Here is a 6,219-nt window from a genome sequence, read left to right on the forward strand (position 1 = left end):
CAACGAGAACTTTTAAAACCTGGATCTTGAACGGAAAATCCCAACTTTTTGTGCTTTGTGAGAATAGAACTCGAGATTGGGTTAGTCCTCCTCTTTGATACCAATTAATATTTGTGCTCTCTTTTCCGTGAAAATGTGTATTTTTCTATGTAAAGTACCAATGTGTTGGGTGCTTCCTTTTTCGTTTTTCCAGTCCTCACTTATGTAGTGATCAGAAACTAGTATTTTTGTGAAGTGGGGGGAAGATCATGTGTAAGTTAGTAGGGGACGTGAGGGGAGTGGCAATATGGGATGGATATGTGGTAAGATATGTTAGGAAAAAATGTGGAGATAATGATGGAGTTGGAGAAATGGGGCTTTGGGAGGAGGGAATCATGGGTGGTATTAGTTAGGAATTGTTTGAATTTTAAAAAATAAAAATAAACAAAGTGAGTGAGGGAGTCGTTTGTATAAATGACGCGATGGAAAGGGCTGATAGTTTAGCACATATTTTTATTTTAATATTTTTTACTCTTTTTATTTATTTAAAGAAAAGTAAGGTAAAATACATAAATAAAAATGTTAACCCACTCCTTTTAGACAAAGAAAAAATATAAATAAACTAAATTAAATATCTACACTATAATTTAAATTATACAAAGAAAAATATAATAGTTTACTTATTAAAATTCTAATTAAAAGAAACCATGTATATATGTACATATATATTTTTGATTTTGTTTTAGAAATAAACTTTATATTCTAAGAATGTAAGTAATTTTGTAGTTTTTTTTCAATTAAAATTTTCTTTTAAATAAAACTTATTAAGAGTAAGATAAAAGTTTAAAAAATCAAGATTAGACCTAAAAGAAATATTTACACTAAAATAGTATAAAATTCAGGTGCGGTCAAAAATTAGTTGTTCACATCATGCCCCTCTTTGCTTGGAAACATGAAGAGTTTTCAGGCAAAGAAAATGAACAAGGTGACTGATTTTTGACCACCCTATTATTTAAAAGGAAAAAGAAGTGAAAGAAGGCATTGCGACCGAGACTTGGTTTTGGGCAGCCTACATATCTCGGGTTATAAGGGAATCAGGTCACATGTAGTTCAAGTGGAAAATGACTGATAGAGTATGCTTAGATGGAGAGTCAAGTGAAGTTCCATCGAGGTTCCGATCTGCAGTTTCTACTATTACATCAAAATGAAAAGAAAATCACATACTCTTGAAATCTAAGAATTACAAAATTCCTATCTAAATGCCATCTTGAGTCTTGTCTTGATTCTTGACTTGCTTCTCCCATTGACTTTAGACTGAAACTTGATGCTCTCAATGCAACAGACTATGAAGTATTCTCGCAGGCTTGTTTCTGGATCAGATGATGAGAAAATGGATCTTGACCCTATGTCTCTGCATGCCTTATGTCAAAGCTGGTTGCGGTGGGTATTGAGATCAAACGTTTCACTTTCTCTGGCAAGAACCGAAATCTTATTTCTGCATATCCAATCTATGCTTTGCAGAAAAACCTACAAGCCAGCACAAACAAACAAAACGAACAAAACTTTTCTGCTCCAGTTTGCACTAGAAAAATTTTGTGAGTTATTGAAAAATACAATAAACTATATTTGCTATTACAGAATAAATAATTGAAAAAGAAATGGCTCCCTTTTTTTTTATAGGAGATGTCGTACCCTATGTTAACAAGATTGAAGGCAACCAGGAGATATAGTACCCTGTGTTGGCAATAAGATGAGGCTCGTGGCACTCTGAGATGCTACTAGGGAATGTCGTACCCTATGTTGGCAATAAAATATAACCATGGGATGTAGTACCCTGCGTTGGTAATAAGATGAGGCTCGTGGCACTCTGAGATGCTACTAGGGAATGTCGTACCCTATGTTAGCAATGAGAAATGTAACCAGGGGATGTAGTACCCTGTATTGGCAGTAAGGTGAGGCTCTTGTCTATCTAAGATTCTATTAGGAAATGTTGTACCCTATGTTGGCAATAAAATACAACCGGGGGATGTAATACCCTGCGTTGGCAATAAGATGAGGCTCGTGGCACTTTGAGATGCTACTAGGGAATGTCGTACCCTATGTTGGCAATAAAATGAGGCTCGTGGCACTCTAAGATGCTACTAGGGAATGTCGTACCCTATGTTAGCAATGAGTAATGCAGCCAGGGGATGTAGTACCCTGCGTTGGCAATAATATGAGCCTCGTGACACTCTGATATGCTACTAGGGAATGACATATCCTATGTTGGCAATAAAATAAGGCTCGTGGCACTTTGAGATGCTACTAGGGAATGTTATACCCTATGTTATCAATGAGAAATGTAACTAGGGGATGTAGTACCCTGTGTTGACAATAAGATGAGGCTCGTGACATTCTAAGATGCTACTAGGGAATATCGTACCCTATGTCGGCAGGAAATAATGCAATCAGGGGATGTAGTACCCTGTATTGAAGATAGGGTATTGATTCCCTATAATGAAACTAAAAATAACATGATTACATGTATATTGGAAGAAAATCAAGGATTTGAGAACTTCACTTGGTGGTGTTCGTCTTTTCACGAACTGTTTCCTAAAATTGTTCTGTTCCTGTTCTGAACAAAGAAAGATTCGTTATTTTTTAATATGGTGGTCAGTTTGTGACCTTGATTTCTTGGGTGACTTGACCTTGTGTCCATTACACTTGTTAGAAAAACTGACTTCGTCGATGATTGTACAAATTGCCAGGAGATTCTGTCTTTTTTGTTTTCTGGAGATCATCTTTCTCAACATCAAAACCTAACCATTTTGCGTCTATCACCATGTGTGTTCATGGTGCAAACAACCTTGCTCCCAAAATAACTTTTAACTGAGTAACTTTTGTTTACCCTTGAAACATTGTTTAGTCCTTCAAGGCTTTTGTTTGTCAGGGAAAATCAAAGATGGATTTATGCCTTTGCCCATACTGTTTACGCCCAGAAATGTTTGCTTTATATAACGGGGAAACTGTAACCAATTTTGCGGCCTTTTCTTTGCTTTGCTTTGACAAAATTGGACTGAAAGGGACTCAAAAAAATAATGCAAAAGAAAACAAGAAGGTGAACTAATAGATATTACAACTTAATCAAGAAGTGTTCCTTTCCGAGGAAAAAATAAGAAAGGACTTATCTAGAGGAATATGCGGACTTCAATGAACATGACATGCACTTTGGAATGGATGCCCGATCCGTCTGAACCGTCTAATTTTTAAAATTTGTTGTAAATTTCACTTTGAAACTGAGTTCTTTGTCTTAGCCATGCTTGTGCAGGGATATATGAAGACCTAAATCGATCAATGATGCCCTTTGTGGGTTTTCACCAATTGACCTCTCTCATTTGCCTTTCTCTTAACTCACTATTTCCTTATAGTGCCCGTGAGGGTTTTCACCAATAAGACTCTCTCATTTAGTTTTTCCTCTTTACAATGGCTGAGGCATCGTCCATAGTATACTGAATCAAAGGGATCTTTACAATGGCTGAGGCAGCGCCCCGACTACTTTTCCACTCATGAGAATCATTAAAGGGGCAGTGTGATTTTTGGTTTTTCCTTGTTCATCAGCAGCAGCATTCCAGTTATTCGAATCAGCAAGATCATTCCTTTTCTCGCTGCTTCGATTCTCAATAAGCTCGGGGTGCAAACGCCAACATTCAATTTCATCATGTCCTTGTAGTTTACACTCCTTACAATATTTTGATAGCATGTCATACTGAATTCTTACCCCTTATGTTCGAAAACCACCAGAAACTTCATCATCAATATCCAATCGCACCTTTTTAGGTAGTTCGACCAACAAATCGACAAGAACTTTTACTCTCGCACAACTCGGCCTAGTTTTGTTTATAGTTGCCGCGTCAAGACACACTAGCCTTCCTACAGCTGTAGCCAAAGAAAACATAGTTTCCTTCACAAAAAGGTAGGCAGCAGTCCAGGAAAAGAAATTCACGCCATCACCATCGGAGTTTCTTCACCCGCCTTAAATTTTGCATCGTAGATAAGAGTACATAATTGGTATTTGTACCCATCTTTGGCTTTGATGTAGTACGTACTCTTCGATGTGAAATCGAGGAAATCTTTCCATAGACTTAATCTAATTAACACATGACAACCTCTAAGGAATCCGATATTGCACTCACCTTTGTTACCACATTGAGTTGGCTTCAAAGGACGATGCCTTAGTTTATTTACAAAGGTCCTAATGGCTGAAGCTCTACACTTGTACTTAATAAAAAAAATTAGAAAAATCAAGTACATTGGTTCCAAAAGAGGGGAAAATAAGGAAATATAAACAAGGCTTCAAAAGGATAACTAGGGTTGACTAGTGTTTGGGTAGCGAGAATGATAGCCTTTCGTCATCCCAACCTGAGAATGCTAAGTATAAAAATGCCCCAACAGAGGCATGTCAGACATAGTATCTCTTGACCGCATCTGCGTTGACGGATATATCAGTCACCTTTCCTTCTATATCTGCCAAGTGTAGAGCTCCTTTTGACAATACTTTCTTGATGAGATAAGGACCTTGCCAATTCGGGGCGAACTTTCCTTTTGCTTCTTCCTGGTGCAGAAAGATACGTTTCAAAACAAGTTGTCCTACCTCGAATTGTCTTGGGCGCACTTTATTAGTGTAAGCGCGGGCCATTCTTTGTTGGTATAACTGACCAAAACAAACTGCGGCCAAATGCTTTTCATCAATCAAACTCAACTGTTCTAATCGGGACTTGACCCAGTCAGTGTTCTCAATCCCTGCTTCAATAATGATTCGGAGAGAGGGAATCTCAACTTCAGTAGGTATGACCTTCAGTGCCATAAACCAATAAGTAGGGCATTGCGCCAGTTGATGTACAGACAGTTGTCCGGTATCCCAAAAGAGCAAAAAGCAGTTTCTCGTGCCATTGTCTAGACCCTTGGATCATCTTCCTGAGAATCTTCTTTATGTTCTTATTCGCAGCTTCAACAACTCTTTTAGCTTTGGGCCGGTAAGGAGTAGAATTGCGATGCTCAATTTTAAATTGTTCATATACCTCCTTCATCAGATGACTATTCAAATTAGCAGCACTATCCATGATAATAATTTTTGGAATACCGAAACCATAAATGATGTTGGAGTGAACAAAGTCTACTACTGCTTTCTTGGTAATTGCTTTCAATGTAATAGCTTCCACCCATTTGGTGAAGTAATCAATTGCAACCAAGATGAATCTGTGCCCATTTAAAGCTTTTGGCTTGATTGGTCCAATGACGTCCATTCCCAAGAAACAAAAGGCCAAGGAGCCGACATATGATACAACTCTGAAGGAGGCGAGTGAATCAAATCACTGTGAATCTGACACTGGTGGCTCTTGCGAACAAAACGAAAGCAATCTCGTTCCATAGTAAGCTAATAATATCCTGCCCGAAGGATTTTCTTTGCTAGAACATATCCATTCATGTGTGGACCACAAACTCTCGAACGCACCTCATTCATAATCATTTCAGCTTCTTTGGCATCTACACATCTCAACAAATTCAAATCCGGAGTTCTTTTGTATAGGATTTCCTCACTCAAAAAGAAACCATTAGAGAGTCGCATAATAGTTCTCTTTTGATCCCTATTAGCGTGTTCTGGATATTCTCTTGTTTTCAGAAACTGTTTAATATCATTGTACCATGGTTCACCATCTGGTTCTGCTTCAATTGTATTGCAATAACCATGTTGATCCCGAATTTGAATTTCTAATGGGTCAATGTGAGTATTACCCGGATATGGAAGCATTGAGGCCAGGGTGGCCAAGGCATCAGCTAATTCATTGTGAAACCTAGGAATGTACCTGAACTTGATGGACTTGAACCTTTTGCTAAGATCCTCCACACATTGTCTATATGGAATGAGCTTGATGTATCGAGTCTCCCAATCACCTTGAGCCTGCCGAATAAGCAAATCTGAATCTCCCATCACCAACAGTTCATGCATATTTAGGTTTATTGCCATGTTCAGACCCATGATGCAAGATTCATATTCCGTCGTATTGTTTGCACAGAAGAAACGAAGTCGCGCTGTGGCAGGGTAATGTTGCCCAGTAGGTGATACAAGAATTGCCCCAATCCCTACGCCTTTGATATTGACAGCCCCATCAAAGTATAGTTTCCAAATTTGACTGTCATCTTGGACTACTTCTTCAACTAAATTAACCCATTCATCTGGGAAATATATGTTCAAAGATTCAT

Source organism: Nicotiana tabacum, chromosome 23 (genome assembly GCF_000715075.1).
Source record: "Nicotiana tabacum cultivar K326 chromosome 23, ASM71507v2, whole genome shotgun sequence".
Lineage (NCBI taxonomy): Eukaryota > Viridiplantae > Streptophyta > Magnoliopsida > Solanales > Solanaceae > Nicotiana > Nicotiana tabacum.